The 20,117-nt window shown below is 46.4% G+C and overlaps 1 protein-coding gene and 1 long non-coding RNA gene across 3 annotated transcripts in view; one reads left to right on the forward strand and one right to left on the reverse strand.

Moving 5' to 3' along the window:
- Positions 1–20,117, reverse strand: part of itga4 (integrin alpha 4) — a 215,404-nt gene that overhangs the window by 185,511 nt on the left and 9,776 nt on the right. The gene's annotated exons all lie outside the window — the stretch shown is intronic.
- Positions 10,456–20,117, forward strand: part of LOC119961847 — a 62,415-nt gene continuing 52,753 nt past the window's right edge. The window contains exon 1 of the long non-coding RNA XR_005459755.1: positions 10,456–10,667. This is a non-coding gene — a long non-coding RNA (uncharacterized LOC119961847). The remainder of the gene's footprint in view (positions 10,668–20,117) is intronic.

Below are 20,117 nucleotides of genomic sequence, written 5' to 3' on the forward strand. Positions count from 1 at the left end.
AGGGCTGTGGAGGCTCAGTCATTGACTATGTTCAAGACGAGGTCAATCGATTTCGAAATAATGAAAACAGGAAGGGATTTGGGGACAGTGCAGGGAAAAGGTGAAGTAGATGATTAGCCATGATCTCACTGATTGGTGGAGTGGGCTCAAATGTTCAGGCACTATGACCAGGAGGACTGCCATCCAGTGTAGGAAGACGACCAACAACCTCCATCAGGCTGCAAGAGTAAGTTCACACTGACCCCTGCCCTGGCATCGGTTCTGCCTGCTACCCCACCCCCCCCCCCCGACCTTGTTCCCAGCCCAGCCCCCCCCAACAGGACAGCAGCTGGTACGCACCCTCCCTATATCCAAACACTGCACTCGTGCTCCAGCACATACTGGCACCCATCAGCACAACCCCTCCATGTTCAGGTGCGGTGCCCCTCCCCATCCCCCGACACCCCCGATGCACCAAGCACACAGTGCACAATGCCCCCTCTCTGACCCCACTGGAGAAGTTAGCACATAATAGGGGTGAAGCGGCCCAGACAGGCGGCGGGAATTCCAGACATCCAAGTCCTCACCCGCTATGAGGAACGGACCCAGCAGATCACAGGGTTGGCCAAGGAGAGAGCAGTCACCGACCGCGAGTTTGGTCTGTGCTGCATCCAGTGCCCCTTCACCCAGAAGGCCTGTCTCAAGTGAGTTGTTCATGTCAGACAAAATGATCCTTTCTCCCCACTGACCACAGGATTTCACCTGATGGGACAGGGCTATACGGGGTCACCCCCCCATCTCAACCCCTCCCCTCACATCACCACCCAAGAGAGCACCTCATGAGTGGACCAGAACAGTCTTGGTGATGGTGACCCCCAGGAACATAGCGCTATTGAATCTCCACTTCGGCACCATACTATGCTTCCTGAAGTCGATGATCAATTCCTTGGTTTTGCTGACATTTAAGAGGATTTTTCCGGTACACCATGCAACCAAGTGATCAATCTCCCTTCTGTCGTCTGACTCGTCGTTGTTTTAGATCCGACCACCAGTCTTATCATCCGCCAAATTATAGATTGAGGTGGAGTTAAATCTTGCCACACAGTCGCGTGTGCACAGCAGAGGACTAAGCACACATCCTTGCAGGGCCCCGGTGTTCAGAACTATTGTGGAGGAGGTGCTGTTGCCTATCCTGACAGATTGTGGTCTGTTGGTGAGGAAGTCAAGGATCCAGCTGCACAGGGAGGGGTCAAGTCCAAGATTGCAGAGTTTGGTTATTAGTCTTGTCGAGATAATGGTGTTGAAGGCGGTGCTGTAGTCGACGTCGGTATCCTTGTTGTTGAGGTGTTCGAATGTTGGCCCACGAGATTAACACCACCTCTTGACGCCTTCCCCCTGATTCACTCGCCCCGGGACACCTTGTACCACGTTTTGACTTCTTCCAGACCCTTCGATCAGGCACAAGATACAGAAGTCTGAAGACCCGCACATCCAGACAGAGGAACAGCTTCTATACTCCTCAACGACTCCCCCTCATAGATCATAGAATTTACAGTGCAGAAGGAGGCCATTCAGCCCATTGAGTCTGCACCAGCTCTTGGAAAGAGCACCCCACTTAAGCCAACACCTCCACCCTATCCCCGTAAACTAGTAACCCCACCAAAGCCAAGGGAAATTTAGCATGGCCAATCCACCTAACCTGCACATCTTTAGACTGTGGGAGCAAACCGGAGCACACAGAGGAAACCCATGCACACACGGGGAGAATGTGCAGACTCCGCACAGACAGTGACCCAAGCTGGGAATCGAACCTGGGACCCTGGAGCTGTGAAGAAACTGTGCTAACCACTGTGCTACCATGCTGCCCTCAGACTGATCTGTTCCCTGTAAGACACGATTCACGACGCCCTATGCTGCTCTTGCTGATGTCGTATTTGCTTTGTTTGGCCCTGTTGTTACATAACCAATTATTTATTTGTCGATGTACCGTGTACTTTTTCACATCCACTGTAACTATCCACTATTAACTACGCGGCTACCTTGCGTACCCCTACCTCTCTACCCCCCCCCCCCCCCCCCCCCCCCCCGGGCCCGGCAGTCAACACATCGGAGGGAAGGCTCCCTCCGTCCCTCCGCAAGGAGCACAGACCGCCGGAAAGTGTCACATCCGGGCGTGGTATACTTCAACGCAAGAAGCATCAGGAATAAGGTGGGTGAACTTAAGGCATGGATCGGTACTTGGGACTACGATGTGGTGGCCATCACGGAAACGTGGATAGAAGAGGGGCAGAAATGGTTTCTGGAGGTCGCTGGTTATAGATGTTTCAATAAGATTAGGGAGGATGGTAAAAGAGGTAGGGGGTGGCATTGTTAATTAGAGATAGTATAACAGCTGCAGAAAGGCAGTTCGAGGAGGATTTGCCTACTGAGGTAGTATGGGTTGAAGTCAGAAATAGGAAAGGAGCAGTCACCTTGTTGGGAGTTTTCTATAGGCCCCCCAATAGCAGCAGAGATGTGGAGGAACATATTGGGAAACAGATTTTGGAAAGGTGCAGAAGTCACAGGGTAGCAGTCATGGGTGGATTGACCATGATAAATTGCCCTTAGTGTCCAAAATTGCCCTTAGCGTTGGGTGGGGTTACTGGGTTATGGGGATAGGGTGGAGGTGTTCACCTTGGGTAGGGTGCTCTTTCCAAGAGCCGGTGCAGACTCAATGGGCCAAATGGCCTCCTTCTGCACTGCAAATTCTATGATAATCTATTCTTTTTTGTCTACCGACTGCATTTCCTTGGTTGCAGAAAAATACTTTTCACTGTACTTCGGTAAATGTGACAATAAGTCAAATCAATCAATCAAGTTCTCAGACTTAAATAAGAGTTCCACTGATAATGCAAACAAAGACAACGCAAAGTGACAGTAGTTGCAGAGCAGGTGTCAGTGGAATAGTAATCCAGAGACCCGGGGCAAGATCTGGGGAACCATGTACAAATCTCACCACCGTGAAATTTGAATTCAATAAAAATCTGAAATTCACAGATGTCCTTTACAGAGGGAAATCTGCCATCCTTACCTGGTCTGCCCTACATGTGACCACAGATCACATGCAATGTGGTGAACAAATGCTGGCCCAGCCAGCAAAGCCCATATCCCATAGAATAAAAAAATAATGCAAGAGATGCTGGAACATCCGGAGCCGACAACAAAATGCATAGGTGAACGTACCCCTAAACCTCATTCTCACCAAGAGAATGCTCTTCCTCAGCCACAGAGGACAGCAAGACAACAAGAATGGGCAGAAACAGTGAAAGAAATGACAAGACGTACGAGTACAATGTTCACCCACCAAGTTAGAGTAGCAAACACAGTTGAACGGACAAAGTAAATAAAAATAATAATAGTCTTTATTGTCGCAAGTATGCTTACATTAACACTGCAATGAAGTTACTGTGAAAAGCCCCTAGTCGCCACATTCCGGCACCTGTTCGGGTACACAGAGGGAGAATACAGAATGCCCAATTCACCGAACAGCACGTCTTTGGACTGTGGGAGGAAACCGGAGTTCCCGGAAGAAACCCGCGCAGACACGGGGAGAACGTGCAGACTCCGCACAGACATTGACCCAAGCCAGGAATCGAACCTGGGATCCCTGATGCGGTGAAGCAACAGTGCTAATCACTGTGCTATCATGCTTCCATACTGTTCACCGCAAAGGAATGGTAGGATGAAAAGATACCTAGAAAGCAGCTTAACCTCTAGATGAACAGAAAAAACCAGCAAACACACAGTCGATCATTCCTCGGGCAGGAGTGCGAATGAGATACAGAGGGTTACCTGAACCTTTAAATTCAAAAAATTGAAGGGGGGAGATGGGGTAATTGTAATGTAAACATATGAGAGTAATAACACTGCAAGACATGAAATAAATTAGTCTAACTCCAAGTTTGGAATTGGGAAGATGTAGTATTGGTGTGGCACATTAAGGTTAATGTGGGATGAGTACACATAGATGCAAGAGAACACATGACCCACTCCCAGGGTCAGTTGAGTGTTGGACAGAGCTGCATGTGCCAACAAGCACGGAGACAGCTCCTATTCTGTACTGTAAATGGTTCTGAGGGTCAGATAACCTATATATGAATATAATGACTTCTTCAGACCAGTCACACAGTAACCAACTATTACAGTCCCGGACCAGACATTACCAATTGTTATGCTACCGGACAGAATCCCCAATATTTTGTTTCATTTATAAAACTGTGAGGAAAGGATATTTCGCTCCAGGAGGGATGCCATGCACAAATAGGGATATGGTATATTAAAACAAACTTTATGACTAACACAGGATTAAAATAACTTTAACATTATAAAGAAAATAGCTTATAATTACCAGTTAAATAATGCTTAACAACGACAATGAAACACTAAATCCTAACTGCTATCTTTTATCTCCACTCAAGCAAAACTCATCTCAGGTCAAAATCCACTTTTAAATACAGATAGCCAACACAGGAATACTTGTGTAAAGAGATCTCTTGGGCGGCACGGTGGCACAGTCGTTATCACTGCTGCCTCACAGCACCAGCCCGGGGTCACTGTCTGTGTGGAGTTTGTACATTCTCCCATGTCTGCTCCGGTTTCCTCCCACAGTCGACCCACGTCGACGCTACCACCAAGAAAGCACAACAGCGCCTATACTTCCTCAGGAAACTAAGGAAATCCGGCATGTCCACATTAACCCTTACCAACTTTTACAGATGCACCATAGAAAGCATCCTATCTGGCTGCATCACAGCCTGGTATGGCAACTGCTCGGCGCAGGACCGCATGAAACTTCAGAGTCGTGAACACCGGCCAGTCCATCACACGAACCTGCCTCCCATCGACTCCATCTACACCTCCCGCTGCCTGGGGAAAGCGGGCAGCATAATCCAAGATCCCTCCCACCCGGCTTACTTACTCTTCCAACTTCTTCCATCGGGCAGGAGATACAGAAGTATGAGAACACGCACGAAAAGTCTCAAAAACAGCTTCTTCCCCACTATCAACAGACTCCTAAATGACCCTCTTATGGACTGACCTCATTAACACTACACCCTGTATGCTTCATCCGATGCCGGTGCTTATGTAGTTACATTGTATACCTTGTGTTGCCCGATTATGTATTTTCTTTTATTCCCTTTTCTTCCCATGTGCTTAATGATCTGTTGAGCTGCTCGAAGAAAAATACTTTTCACTGTACCTCGGTACACGTGACAATAAACAAATCCAATCCAATCCAATCCAATCCGGTCCAAAGTTGTATGGGCAGGTGGATTGACCGTACTAAATTGCCTCTTTGTGTCCAAGGATATGCAGGTTAAGTAATGGGGTTTATGGGGATAGGGAGGGGTGGTTGCGTGAGTGGATATGGGCAGAGTGCTCGTTCGAAGGGTCAATGCTGCCTCGATGGGCCGAATGGCCTCCTTCTGCACTATAGGGATTCTATAAGTAACTCAGAGAAGAGATCCTCCAGGAAACAGCTTGCAGATTCTTGCCTGTCAAACTACTGTTTAATCTGCAGCCTTTTCAGAAAGTGCTGCTCTGTTCACAAGCAAAATTTTTTAAAGTGAACTGCTTTCAGAGAAATTGCTAGTATGCTTATAAACCGATCTAAACACAATGGGCGTGATTCTCCGTTGGCCGAAGGCAGAATCGCGAAACACGATTGGACGGAGAATCGGTTTGGACACTAAAACCGTGGCCGGCGGCAGTTTCACGCCAAAGCGCATTTTGTCCGTGCCTCGACAGCGGCGTTGATGCATTCCAGAACAAACGTAAACGCCGTTGATATATTAGCAGGCCGGACCTGGTAACACTCCAGGGACTCCATGATTCTCCTCCTCCAATGGAGCAAATTCCTGATGGTGCGGTTCAATTGTGCTTTTAAAAAATCGTGAATCAGGTGCCATGGCTGCTGAGGGAGAGGTTACGGAGGGTGTCCAACATCACCATTGTTGTGCCGGGGGCAAGGGGTCAAGGTGGATGGGCACTGAACACCATTGCTGCGGCCTGCCAGGCAGCCATTCAACTGCGCATGCCACTGACTGCCAACTATGAATTTAGGGCCGCAGGTCATATTGGTGTCCCCCCAGGTAAGGGGGGTGCGCTCCAGCACAACCAATGCCATCTTGTTGGCTGGGAGGAGCGTGTGTGTGGGGAGTGAAGTGAGTATATGTGGCTACAGCTTGTCAGCCTCCCGAGTGTCAATCGCGAATCCAGCACCTTTTCTCATTGGAATCGGTTGTGCCCCACGTGGCACTAGTACAAGCCCATCAACGGTTGCTGAATCAGTCCAGGTGTGGCGCCGGTTTTGCAGTCGTGGAAGGCCATGAATCCTGCCCTGGTGGCAACACTTAGTCTCAGGAACTGAGAATTCTGCTGAATGTCTCTAGTTATCTACTCCCCAGGGAGCCCTCATTATATAAACAAAATTCCGTTGACCCAACTTGTATGATGCTTTAATTGCATCTCCAAAAAGCCTACTGCCTTTTAAACCAAGATTTATAAAAGCATGACTGCAGAAATCACATACTAACCCTTCCGGTACCAAATACACATAATACAAATATATATCTGAAATTCCTACATGATAATAAGCTTTAATTGCAAGTAGGCTTAAATTAAGAATTTAACGACGTTACTGTGAAAATTCCCTAGTCGCCACTCTCTGTGGCATTTTCAGGTACACTAAGGGAGAATTCAGAATGTCCAATTTACATAACAAGCATGCCTTTAAGGACTTGCAGAGGAAACCAGAGCACCCGGAGGAAACCCACATAGACACAGGGAGAACGTGTTGTCTCGGCAAGACAGTGACCCAAGCTGGGAATCGAAGCCGGGTCCCTGGCACTGTGAAACAACAGTGCTAACCACTCTGCTACCATGCCACCCATACATTCATTACACAACATATTTACAACACTTATCAAGAACTTAATACATCTTTCCTGAAGATTACATGATTTGGCCTTTAAATAATACCCCGATCCACACAGGATCCCCATGGTACAAAATGGAAGATCATGAGTCAAATCAGCATTAAGAAACTGATTGAAGTCAGAGTCTGCCCACGCTGCATACTTCTGAGACGTGCATGCAACCATGGCCCTCCTGCAAGAGCATCTTTACAATCAGGACGTACTTGTGCAGGACACACCAGAAGTGGCCGGAAGCATTCCAGCCAAAGCTTTTTGAAATTCAGGCTACCGTGGTGATAGTGCCAGTGTTTCAGAGCTAACTTTCATGGCTGCAATCTTTACCAATGTAAAAAGAGTTTTGTGAATCCTTCCGAGGTCCTCAAATTATGCAAGTGGACTTGCCGCACTCTGAAATGACAAAGTAGTCAATGAACCAAGCAGAATGCGTGACAGAATCACTGAGCTCTAAATCCTTAGAGAATTTTGTTTTGATTTATTATTGTCACATGTATTAGTGTACAGTGAAAAGTATTGTTTCTTGCATGCTGTACAAACAATGCATACTGTACATAGGGAAGGAAAGACTGCAGAATATAATGTTACAGTTATAGCAAGGTGTAGAGTAAAAAATCAACTTAATACGAGGTAGGTCCATTCAAAAGTCTGATCCAGCAGGGAAGAAGCTGTTCTTGAGTAGATGGGTACGTGACCTTAAACTTTGGTATCTTTTTCCTGACGGAAGAAGGTGGAAGAGAGTATGTCCGGGGTGCGTGGGGTCCTTAATTATGCTGGCTGCCTTTCTGAGGCAGCGGGAATTATAGACAGTCAATGGATGGGAGGCTGGTTTGCATAATGGACTGGGCTACATTCACAACGTTTTGTAGTTTCCTGCGGTCTTGGGCAGAGCAGGTTCCATACCAAGCTGTATACCATACCAGAAAGAATGCTTTCTATGATGCATCTGTAGAAGTTGGTGAGGGTCGCAGCCGACATGCCAAATTTCCTTAGTCTTCTGAGAAAGTAGAGTCGTTGGTGGGCTTTCTTAATTATTGTGTCAGCATGGGGGGACCAGGACAGGCTGTTGATGATCTGTACACCTTAAAAACTTGCGGAAGGATTTGGACAAGCTAGTAGAGAGGGAAATTAAGTGGCAAATGGAATAGAATGTGGAAATGTGTGAGGTTATGCACTTTGGAAGGAGAAATGGAGGCATACAGGATACTGCATGGCTTGGATAGAGTGGACGTGGAGAGAATGTTTCCACTTGTAGGACAAACTAGAAGCAAAGGACTCAATCTCACTAAAGAGACGATCCTTAAAACAGAGATGAGGAGGACTTTCTTCGGCCAGAGGGTGGTAAATCTGTGGAACTCAAATCACTGAGTGTCTTTAAGACAGAGATAGATAGGTTTTTGATCAATAAGGGGATCAGGTGTTATGGGGAGAAGGCAGGAGAACGGGGATGAGAAAAATATCAGCCATGATTGAATGGCAGAGCAGACTCGATGGGCCGCGTGGCCTAATTCTGCTCCTATGTCTTATTGATAGTGATGGTTTTGGTTAAATGATAAATATTGGCTAGGACACTGAAAAAAACACTTCTGATCTTGGGCTACGCTCACCCGAATAGACAGATGGGTCTTGTTCCAATAGAGGAAATAGGAGTAGGCCATTCAGCCTGTCCAGCCTGTTCCACCATCCAATTAGATCTTGGCTGATCATCTACTTTGATGCCACTTTCCTGTGTTATTTCCATTAAACCTGATGTCACTAGCATCCAGAAAGCTGTCTTTCTGTTTTGAACATGCTCAATGATTGGATTTCGGCAACCTTCTGGGGCAGGGAATTCCAAAGATTCCCCACCCTCTGAGTGAAGAAATTCCTCCAGATCAGAGTCCCAAATGGCCCATCATTTAACATTTAATTTAACATCTCATCCATAAAATCAAATTGTAATTCTAGGTGGTAGGATGTGTAAAGATCTTGCGTTCCTCAATGTACAGCTTCTTGAACAAAGTGTGGGGAGGTCAGATTGATGTGGGGATGCGGGTGGCCAGAGAGGTTGCAGGGGAGAGGGGAAGGTGTGAGGGGTGTCCAGAGTGTGGAGGATGTTCTGTGTGGGGCTCGGTCTGGGTGATTGAAATAGTTATTCTGAAGCCAGAAGTGGTTTTATTTCTTCCAATTGTTTCAGAGTAAATGTTGTGAAACTAAAAAAATTACCTAAATTTAAATTGCTTTTGTCAGATAGTTCCCTGCACCGTGCAATTATCACAGGGGAAGTTCGCGTTTCTAGACAACTGCAGTGTAAACTCTTACTTGGGGACTTCCCAGGGGGATTCGCCAACGCTTCTTTGGTGTATCCTTGGGGAGCTGGGACACGCACCCAGAAAAATATAGATAACACTAGGTACTGAATGCTGGAACAGATAATTCTCTATGTGACAAGATAGCTGCCAATATTTTAGTTAAAACCAGTTTCAGTTGCTGTACTCAAAGCACAAGAGAACACAGCAACTCCCTCCCGTAACTTCCTCAGAATGGCAAACAGCGGTAAATTGGCACTCTGTAGTGCTTAAAATGGAAAGTGTCTATCTTTCCTGACCTTCCTGACTTAGCCCAGGTGAAGTGCAAATGGAGTGGAGAGAAGGAGGACACACCTTTTTACAGCCCATAAAACTGGTGAGTGGAAAGGTCCCACTGAAAGAAAGTAAGTTTTGTAGGTAAGTCAATGGGATGTGGGGGTGGGGTGTAGATAAATTGGACATGGGGGGGCGGGGGTCAGGGTTGTAGGGGGTGTCCCATGCGGGGCTCGGTCTGCGTGTTTGAAATAGTTACTTTGAAGTTAGAAGTGCTTTTTTTTCTTTCTAATTCTTTCAAAGCAACTTTTGAGGTCAAGACTGGCAGAATCCTCTGATGTTAGTGATTTAGATTGCTTTGCCACATCATTCCCAGCACAGCACAATTGTACCTGGGAAGCTAGCCCTTTTGGACAATTGCCAGGTAAACCCTGACCTGGGAACTTCAAAGGAGGATTTCCCCAATGCAACTCTGCGATAACCCCACCCAAATCTGAGGCTGAGGTGTCTGCAACATATGGCCCAATATTTTAATTAAACAAAGTCCTATTGTGTATTATACCATATCATTTAAAATTGGGGTGAAAAGTTGAAACTTTTCGTGCTGACGTAGCCTTGGGTCACGCTCCATCTTACAGAAAAGCCTATCTGAAGAAGTGTACATTGAACAGCTGTACACCATGGGCTAATTTTAGTTTTAAATGCACAACAGGAAATCTGAGCCATTCTGAGACACAGGCTTCTTTTTTATACTGTCGGCAAATGGGGAGGGCAGGAAATTGGCCTAAATTGTTCAGCTGCTTTATTACACAGACAGCAAGTGAACATACAGAGTATCAGCTGTGATTGGATGTACTTAATTAAATCAGTACAGATGGGGTTGGGCAATAAAGAGTATGGAGCAGTTTGCTGGGAAACTACAAAAGAGGATCTGATCTGGGCATGGGTTGAAGGCACTGGAGGATTTTCTCTGGCTGCAGCAGTGGATATGTGAATGTGAATGGAACAGGAGCTAGAGTGGATTACCTATTAGGAGCAGCTGCAAGACTTCAGCTGCAGAGAAAGTTTAAGAATACAGTGCTCAGGTTTTGAAAAATTCACTCTTGGGACGTAGACATCACAAACGGAAATAACAATGTATTTTCAAATCAGGATGGTGAGTGACTTGGAGGTGAACAGTTGTTTTCTATGGATCTGCTGCCTTGTCCTTCTAGATGGTAGTGGTCATGGGTTTGGAAGGTGCTCCCTAAGGAGCTTGAGTGAGTTCCTGCAGTGTATCTTGTAGATCGTACACACTGCTGCTAATGTGTGTTGGGAATGGAGGGAGTGAATGTATGTGGAGGGGTGCCAATCAAGCAGGCTGCTTTGTCCTGGATGGTGTTGAGCTTCTTCAGTGTTGTCGGAGCGACTCTCATCCATCACACTCTTGATTTGTGCTTTGTAGGTGGTGGATGGGCTTCGGAGTGTCAGGAGGGGAGTTACTCGCCACAGGATTGCTTGCCTCTTATCTGCTCTTGTAGCCACAGTATTATATGGCTAGTCCAGTTAAAGTTCTGAGGTAACTCCCATCATGGTGATAGCAACAGTTAGCTGTGGAAAGGTAGGTCGGGAAAGGTATTAAACAGCCTAACCACTATCTCCAATACGAGTTGAAAGCTACCGCAATAAGTACTGATTGCTACACAGGTTAGCAGTAAACCATGATGACTGTCAACAAAATACTAACAAGTAATTCTAACATTGCTCATGCTATAACGTGGGTGCTCAGTTCAGCAGTTGTAAAAAGGCAAGTGAGACTAGACAGCTAAGCTAGAGTTTTCTCATCTGGATCACATGTGAGAAAAGTCAAATAGCACCTATTTTGATGTTCTGATTCTTTTGTACAAATCTGAAACTGCAAGGCAAATTGATAAAAATTAGCTGCGTGTTACAAAATTTAAATTATATGATGTATCTGCACCTGTTCATGTATGACATAAGGGGATTCTTTTCTACGTTAAGACCAATGGCATTAACAGAAGTTACAAAAGTGGTAGTCTTGCCCTGTCTAGCAACCGTCCGTATATGTTCCCACAGTTCCCCCCTTCATTACTGTCCAGATGATTAGTTCCTCTAGGAGGTTGTCTCTCGGGGCCCTGGGTACTTTGCCGTCTCCTTGCTGAGAAAGTGTTTAATTTGGAGGTGCCCGAGCTCTTGCCCAGTCGGTAGGTCCAGGTCCACAGTTAGTTTGTCCAAGGGCGCGAGTCTGTCCCCTACATAGAGGTCCCTAACAGCTAGTGTCACCCCGTCCTGTCTCCATTTTTTAAAGCTGGCGTTGAGCATGGCTGGAGGGAATTTTTTTTTTAACTATAAATTTAGAGTACCCAATTAATTTTTCCAAGGGGCAATTTAGCATGGCCAATCCACCTACCCTGCACATCTCTGGGTTGTGTGGGCGAAACCCACGCAGACACGGGGAGAATGCGCAAACTCCACACGGACAGTAAACCAGGGCCGGGATTCAAACCTAGGACCTTAGCGCCGTGAGGCAGAGGTGCTAACCCACTGCGCCACCGTGCTGCCCGGGCTGGCAGGAATTTGTTGTTACCGCAGATGGGGGGCTTGGAGGACATAAGACATAGGAGCAGAATGGCCAACTTGGCCAATCGAGTCTGCTCCGCCATTCAATCATGGCTGTTATTTTTCTCATCCCCATTCTCCTGCCTTCTCCCCACAACCCCTGGTCCCCTTATTAATCAAGAGCCTATCTAGCTCTGCCTTAAAGATACTCAGTGATTTGGCCTCCACAGCCTTCTGCAGCAAAGAGTTCCACAGATTCACCACTCTCTGGCTGTAAAAAATCCTCCTCATCTCTGTTTGAAAGGATTGTCCCTTTAATCTGAGATGGTGTCCTCTGGTTCTAGTTTTTCCTACAAGTGGAAACATCCTCTCTACGTCCACTCTATCCCGGCTTCGAAGTATCCTGTAAGTTTCAATAAGATCCCCTCTCATCCTTCTAAACTCCAACGAGTACAGACCCAGAGTCCTCAACCGTTCCTCATACGACAAGTTCTTCATTACAGGGATCATTTTTGTGAACATCCTCTGGACCCTTTCCAAGGCCAGCACATCCTTCCTCAGAAATGGGGCCCAACTGCTCACAATACTCCAAATGGGGTCTGATCAGAGCCTTATACAGCCTCAGAAGTACATCCCTGGTCTTGTTTTCTAGCCCTCTTGACATGAATGCTAACATTGCATTTGCCTTCTGAACTGCCGACTGAACCTGCACATTAACCTTCAGAGAATCGTGAACAAGGACTCCCAAGTCCCTTTGTGCTTCTGCTTTCCGAAGCATTTCCCCATTTAGAAAACAGTCTAGGCCTGGATTCCTCCTTCCAAAGTGCATAACCTCACACTTTTCCACCTTGTAATTCATTTGCCACTTCATTGCCCACCCTCCTAGCTTGTCCAAGTCCTTCTGCAGCCCCCTTGCTTCCTCAATACTACCTGTCCCTCTACAGACCTTTGTATCATCTGCAACAGTGCCTTCAGTACCGTCTTCCAGATCATTAATGTATATTGTTAAAAGTTGTGGTCCCAGCACAGACCCCTGAGGCACACCACTAGTCACCGGCTGCCATCCTAAAAAAGACCCCTTTATCCCCACTCTTTAGCTTCTGACAGTCAACCAAACCTCTATCCATGCCAGGATCTTACCCTTAACACCATGGGCTTTTAACATATTTAACAGTCTCCTATGCGGCACCTTGTCAAAGGCCTTCTGGAAATCTAAATAAATCACATCCACTGATTCTCCTTTGTCTAACTTGCTTGTTACCCCCCTCCTCAAAGAACTCTAATAGATTTGTCAGACACGACCTCCTTTTGACAAAGCCGTGCTGACTCAGTCCTATTTTACCATGCACTTCCAAGTGCTTCGCGATCTCATCTTCAATAAGACGCTAAAATCTTACCAATGACCGAAGTCATGAAGAACAAAGAACAATACAGCACGGGAACAGGCCCTACGGCCCCCCAAGTCTGCACCGACCATTGCACCTGCTTAAACTAAAACCGTCTGCACTTACGGAGTCCATATCCTTCCATTCCCACCCTATTCATATATTTGTCTAGATGTCCCTTAAATGCCGTTATCGTACCTGCTCCCATCACCCCAGGCAGTGCTTTCCATATATTTACCACCCTCTGTGTAAACAAAACTTGCCTCATGCATCTGTTCCAAACTTTTCCCCATGCACTTTAAACCTATGTCCCCTAGTACTTGACTCTCCTACCCTAGGGAAGAGCATCTGAATATCCACTCTGTCCATGCCACTCATAATCTTGTAGACCTCCATCGTCGCCTCTCAACCTCAGTCGTTCCAATGAGAACAGACCGAGTTTATCTAACCTCTCCTCATAGCTAATGCCCTCCATGCCAGGCAACATCCTGGTAAACTGCTTCTGTATCCTCTCCAAAGCATTCACATTCCTCTGGTAGTGTGGCGACCAGAATTGTACACAATATTCCAAATGAGGCCTAACTAAGGTCCTGTACAGCTGCAACATGACTTGCCAATTTTTATATTCAATGCCCCGACCGATGAAGGCCAGCATGCTGTATGCCTTCTTGACCACCTTATCCACATGCGTTGCCACTTTCAGTGATCGGTGGACATACACGCCCAGATCTCTCTGCCTGTCAGTACTCGCTAGAGTTCTATCATTTATTGTGTAATTCCTACATGCATTTGACCTTCCAAAGTGCATTACCTCATACTTGTCCGGATTAAACTCCATCTGCTATTTCTCCACCAAGACTCCAACCAGTTTATATCCTGCTGTATCCTCTGACAATCCTCGTCACTATCTGCAACTCCACCAATTTTTGTGCCATCTGCAAATTTACTAATCAGACCAGCTACATTTTATTCCAAATCATTTATATATACTATGAACAGCAAAGGTCCCAGAACTGATCCCTGTGGAACGCCGCTAGTCACAGCCTTCCATTCAGAAAAGCACCCTTCTACTGCTACCCTCTGTCTTCTGTGCCCAAGCCAGTTCTGTATCCAACTTGTCAGCTCTCCTCTGATCCCGTGACTTCACCTTTTATATCAGTCCACCATGAGGTACCTTGTCAAAGGCTTTACTGAAGTCCATGTGCACAATATCTACTGCCTTTCCCTCATCTATCATCTTTGTCACTTCCTTGAAAAACTCGATCAAATTAGTGAAGCATGAGGTAGTTTATGGGAGTGCTGCCATAGCGAGTGCTCGAGGGTCATTCCCCTTGCAGGAGGGCCTCTCCAGCCTCACCCATTCTGTGTTTGGCTCTCGTATCCATCGCCTCACCCTCTCGGTTGTGGCTGCCCAGTGGTAGTACTGTAGATTCAGCAAGGCTAGACTACCCATGTTTTTCCTCCTTTACAGTGTCGACTTTGGGATCTAGTTTCTCTCCCTCACCCCCCCCCACCCCCCCATGAATCCTCTGGTTTCTCCCCACCCCCCCACACACAAAAGGCATATTCATTTTGTCTACTTTGTGGAAATAGGCTTTGGGGATGACGATCGGCATGGATCTCAACAGGAAGAGGAACCTCGCAGTACGTTCATTTTGATCATCTGCACTCACCCCGCCAGGGAAAGCAGGAGTGCATCCCATCCCTGTAGGTCCTTTTTACTTCCTCTGCCAGACTGGTTAGATTCCACTGGTGGATCTGTGTCCAGCCAGGGGCTATCTGGATCCCCAGGTAGCGGAATTTGTTTTGGGTTAGTTTGAATGGTAGTCCCTCCAGTTTTGTCCCTCCCCCATTTAGGTTCACTGGAAATGCCTCGCTCTTGCCCAAGTTGTAGCCCGAGAAGGCTCCGAACTCTCTCAGAAGTTGCATGATTGCTTTCAGGCCATTCTGTGGGTCCAAGACGTAAAGGAGCAGGTCATCCACATAGAGTGACACTCTGCTCTCTGCCCCCTCTTTGTATACCCTTCCAGCTTTCCACTACTCGCAGAGCAATCGCCAGTGGTTCAATTGCCAGGGCGAACAAGAGCGGGGACAGTGGACAAAACTAGATGGAAATGGGAGGATGAATTGGGGATAGAAGTGGGTTGGGGAGTGAAGCACTGAGCAGGGCCAACTCCACCTCCTCCTGCACAAGGCTCAGCCTCATGCGGTTTTAAAGTGGTGCACAGAGCACACCTGACTAGAACCCGAATGAGCAAGTTCTTCCCGGAGGTGGAGAACAAATGTGAAAGTTGAAAGGGCCAACCACTAAATCATGTTCTGGGCCTGCTCGTCGGGTTCTGAACAGCCTCTTTCTAGGCAATGTTCAAGGCTGTGGGAGTGAAGGTCGAGCCGTCCCAGAGAGTGCCAGCCTTCAGGGTACCGGAGCAGCCAGGTCTTCATATGGGAAATGGGGCCGACGCCCTGGTTCCCGCATTTTGCTTCCCTAATCACACGCCGGAGAATCCTGCTCAGCTGGTGATCAGCAGCACCACCCACAGCTGCAGACCGGCTGGCACACGTGGCAGAATTTCTCTATCTTGAGAAGATCAAGTACACCATCCAAAGGTGCATGAGGGCATCCACAAAGTGTGGGGCCATTCGTCATCTGTTCCATGACCTGTTCAAGGCCAACAGCAACTAGGATGCGGGGGAGGGGGGAGACATACAAGACGGAGACGGAAGGGAGGGGAAAGGGATCCCAAAGACAACACAAAACATCCCCAACCCTCCCCAAAAAACACAAAAAAAATAAAACCCCCAGCAGGAGAAATAAGTGGAACATGCCACAAACAAGGGAACAGGGGCGGGGGGGGGGGGGGGGGGGGGGGGGGGGGGGGGGGGGGGGGGGGAGAGGAGAGGAGGAGGAGGGGGAGGGGGCTGTATGTAAAACCGTTGTACACATGACCCAAACTTGTTTGTAAATATTAGATACACTTGAGCTATTACTTTATAAATATTATGTGCTTTATATGTTAAACTGTTATACAGTTAAAGTTGCAGAATGCAAATAAAAATATTTTAAAGAAAAGTAGTTACAAAAGTGTAAAACTGCAGAAAATGGTGCTGTCAGCAGACATGTGGGCCGGGATTCTCCAAAATCCCAGCTAAATGTTGACGCTGGCGTAAACATCGAAGTGTTTCACGCCGGCGTTAATGGGCCTCTTGCTCAGTGATTCAGTGACCCACAGGAGAGAGTGCTGCACATAGCTCCGGCGCCGATACGTGGCCCTGCACTGCTGGCGTGGGTCCATGCATGCGCGTGGTTACCGTTTCCATGCCGGCTCATGCACGTGGTCGCCGTTTCCGTGGCCCAGGTGTAGCATTGGACTGGGAGTTAGCCTGCTGGTCGGGTTGTTGAGTCACTGTCTGTGGTGAATTATACTGTATTGTAATTCACACTGTACTGCATTGCATTATGTCCTTGTGGGCTCTGTACGTGAGCCGTTGCACGGCTCTGCCCATAGGGGGAGATGAGGAGCTTGTACAGGGTTCCACCCTTGGCTCCGCCCATGGCCCCTCCCACTACTGGAAGTATAAGTTCTGCAGCCATAAACCTGCTCTCAGTTCCTCTGGTCGCAGGCAGGCTCAGTTGTAAGACTATTAAAACCACAGTTTACTTCCAATCGTGTCTCTAGTGAATTAATGGTCACATCACTGTCTTGGGTGGGGTGAGAGAGAGTGGGAAATGTGAGAGAGAGATTGAGGTTGATTGAGCAGAGTTTCAGGAGAGCTATGGGTGAGACACCAAAGCTGTGTTACTCAGGGCTTGTTTAGATGATTTAGTGTTATCTAATTTGAATATATATAGTATTTATTATATTCATAGTTTTATTTTATATTGGCTGTTATTCCAGCTAGGAATGCACAGTGCTGCACATGTATGGTACAGTACCTCAACTTGAACATGATTTTTTTTTTCTTGGGCAAGAAATAGCTTGTTACTGCATTTTCAGTTGAGTCATAAGTAATTTTGATTTTGCTCAGGCATTAATGTCTCAAAAATCTCTTCCAATTCTTTACTTCTATAGTAGAGAAGCCAGGCCCTTTTGCTTTTGTTACCTGAGATCACAAAACCTACTATCGCACCTTCAAAATGTCACAGCCATTTTTAGCACGACTCCAAATGCACATCAAAACATGGTAAACTGATCATAGACAATTCATCTTGATTGGCAATAGAGTGACTGTGCATCATCAATGATCTGGTATCTCCCACAGAAATACTTTTCTGTAATGCTCAGATTTTCTTTCCCCCGTTTGGATGGTTATTCTTGTGAGATCTGTGTGCACATACACCATACCGGTCTCCGTGTTGTTAAACCCAAACTGGAGTGTCCAACAGTCTACAGCCTCAATGCATTCTCTCTTAAATCTCCAACTTAAAATGCAGAAAGTAGACAAAGACTTCACAGAAGTTGCATGCGGAAAGCATAGTTTCCCGTTTCCCACCATCTTTGTCACCACTGTGAATTTCTTGGGGAGAAACTGTAAGAGTTTGTAAGAAGTGGAACTGCTGCACATGTTGTCTCTTTATTCACCATCAAGATATACCGACAGAGGTATTGCGCTTTGGAAGGGAACCTTAACTAGACAAAAGATACACATACCCCTGCCCCCACAGTGTTCTTCTGTACTGTGGCATGCAGTGTATGCAAAGTCAAAATGTGGGAGGCCACACAACATGGAAATCTCCACTTGCTTTTAAATTCTAATCTTCATGTTGAAACCCTTCTGTGCCTCAAACCTACCTCTCGGAAATGGTCAGTGCGATGCATTCTCGGAACTCAGTAATGCTACATAAGAAACAGGAACAGGCCATTGGGCCCCTCGAGTCTGCTCTGCTATTTATTATGGATGATCTTCAACCTCAACTCCACTTTTATACTGGATCCAATCTCTCCTGACTGCCTTAGAGTCCAAAGATTTATCAACTTCAGCTTTGAATATACTCAATACATGACTATCGACCGCTCTCTAGGATACAGAATGTCAAATATTCACAACCCCCTCCTCATCTCATTCATAAATGGCTGACTCTTTATCTTGAAGTTACGTCCCCTACCTCTGGATTCTCCTGCCAGAGGAACCAGCCACTCAGCATCTACCCTGTCAAGTTAGCTTTGAATCATACAAGTTGCCAGACCCATTCTACTCATCTCCTTGTCGGACAACCCTCTCATCAAGAATCAATCTGATCAAACTTTGTTGCACTCTCTCCAAGCAAGTAACCATTCTTTAGCTTTGAAGTCCAAAACTCTACACAGTACTCAAGGTGTGGCCTCCCTAAAGCCTGATACAACTGCAGTAAGACTTCATTAAGCCTTCATTACTCCAGTACTCCACCCAGTCCCTTTGCAATAAAGCTCAACGTACCATTTGAACTTCCTAATTGCTTGCTGCACATGCATGTTAAGTTTGTATTTCATGTACAATGGCACTCAAATCCCTGAACACCATTTTCTCACCATATAAAAAAGTTATTCTATCTACCTACATCTCACATTCTATGCCATCTGCCACCTTGTTGTATGCTTGCTTAACCATTCTATAATTCTTTGGATACTCCTCACAGCTCACTTTCCCTCATAGCTTTGTATCATTAGCAAACCATGATACATTACCCGTGATCCCTTCATCTGACTGATTAATGTAGTTTGTGAACTGGTCATTGTGACAGCAAACTAAGAACAGCCTGCCAACTTGAAAATGACCCATTTATTCCTACTCTGATTTCTGGCCATTAGCCAATCCTCTATCCATGTTAAGACATAGACCCAACCCTATGAGCTTATATTTTGTGTAACAACCTTTCATGTGGCATCTTATCGAATGCCTTTTACAAATTCAAAAATCCCAAATCAAATGGGCTCCCTTTATCTACCCAGCTAGTTATATCCTCAAAAAACTAACAGATTTGTCAAACACTGCTTTCCTCGCAAAACTATATTGGCTCTGCCTACTCATATTAAGATTTTAAAAGTTCCTTGTTATCTTTTCCTTAATAACGGATTCCAGCATCGTCCCAATGATTGACATCCAGCTAATAATAATCTTTATTAGTGTCACAAGTAGGCTTACATTAACACTGCAATGAAGTTACTGTGACAATTCCCTAGTCGCCACACTCCGGCACCTGTTCGGGTACATTGAGGGAGAATTCAGAATGTCCAATTCACCTAACAAGCACGTCTTTTGGGACATGTGGAAGGAAACCGGAGCACCCAGAGGAAACCCACGCAGACACAGGAAGAACATGCAGACTCCGCACAGTGACCCAAACTGGGAATCGAACCCAGTACCCTGTCTCTGTGAAGCAACAGTGCTAGCCACTGGGCTACCATGCCACCCTATTGGCCTGCTGGAGTACTGATATATCAGAGGGTTATGGGACTGGAGAAGATTACTAACATTGGGAAGGGCAAGAGGAATGGAGTGATTTGGAAGCAAGGATGAGAATTCTAAAACTGAAGCACTGCTTGTCCAAGAACCAATGTAGACCAATGGCCGTAGGGGTTATAGATGAATGAGACTTTGTGTGAGTCAGGGAGAAGTGGAGCACTGGATGATCTCCAGTTTAGAATGTGAGAGTCTAACCTGGAGTGTGATTGGTTAGCCAAGCC

This window comes from Scyliorhinus canicula, chromosome 2 (assembly GCF_902713615.1).
Source record: "Scyliorhinus canicula chromosome 2, sScyCan1.1, whole genome shotgun sequence".
Lineage (NCBI taxonomy): Eukaryota > Metazoa > Chordata > Chondrichthyes > Carcharhiniformes > Scyliorhinidae > Scyliorhinus > Scyliorhinus canicula.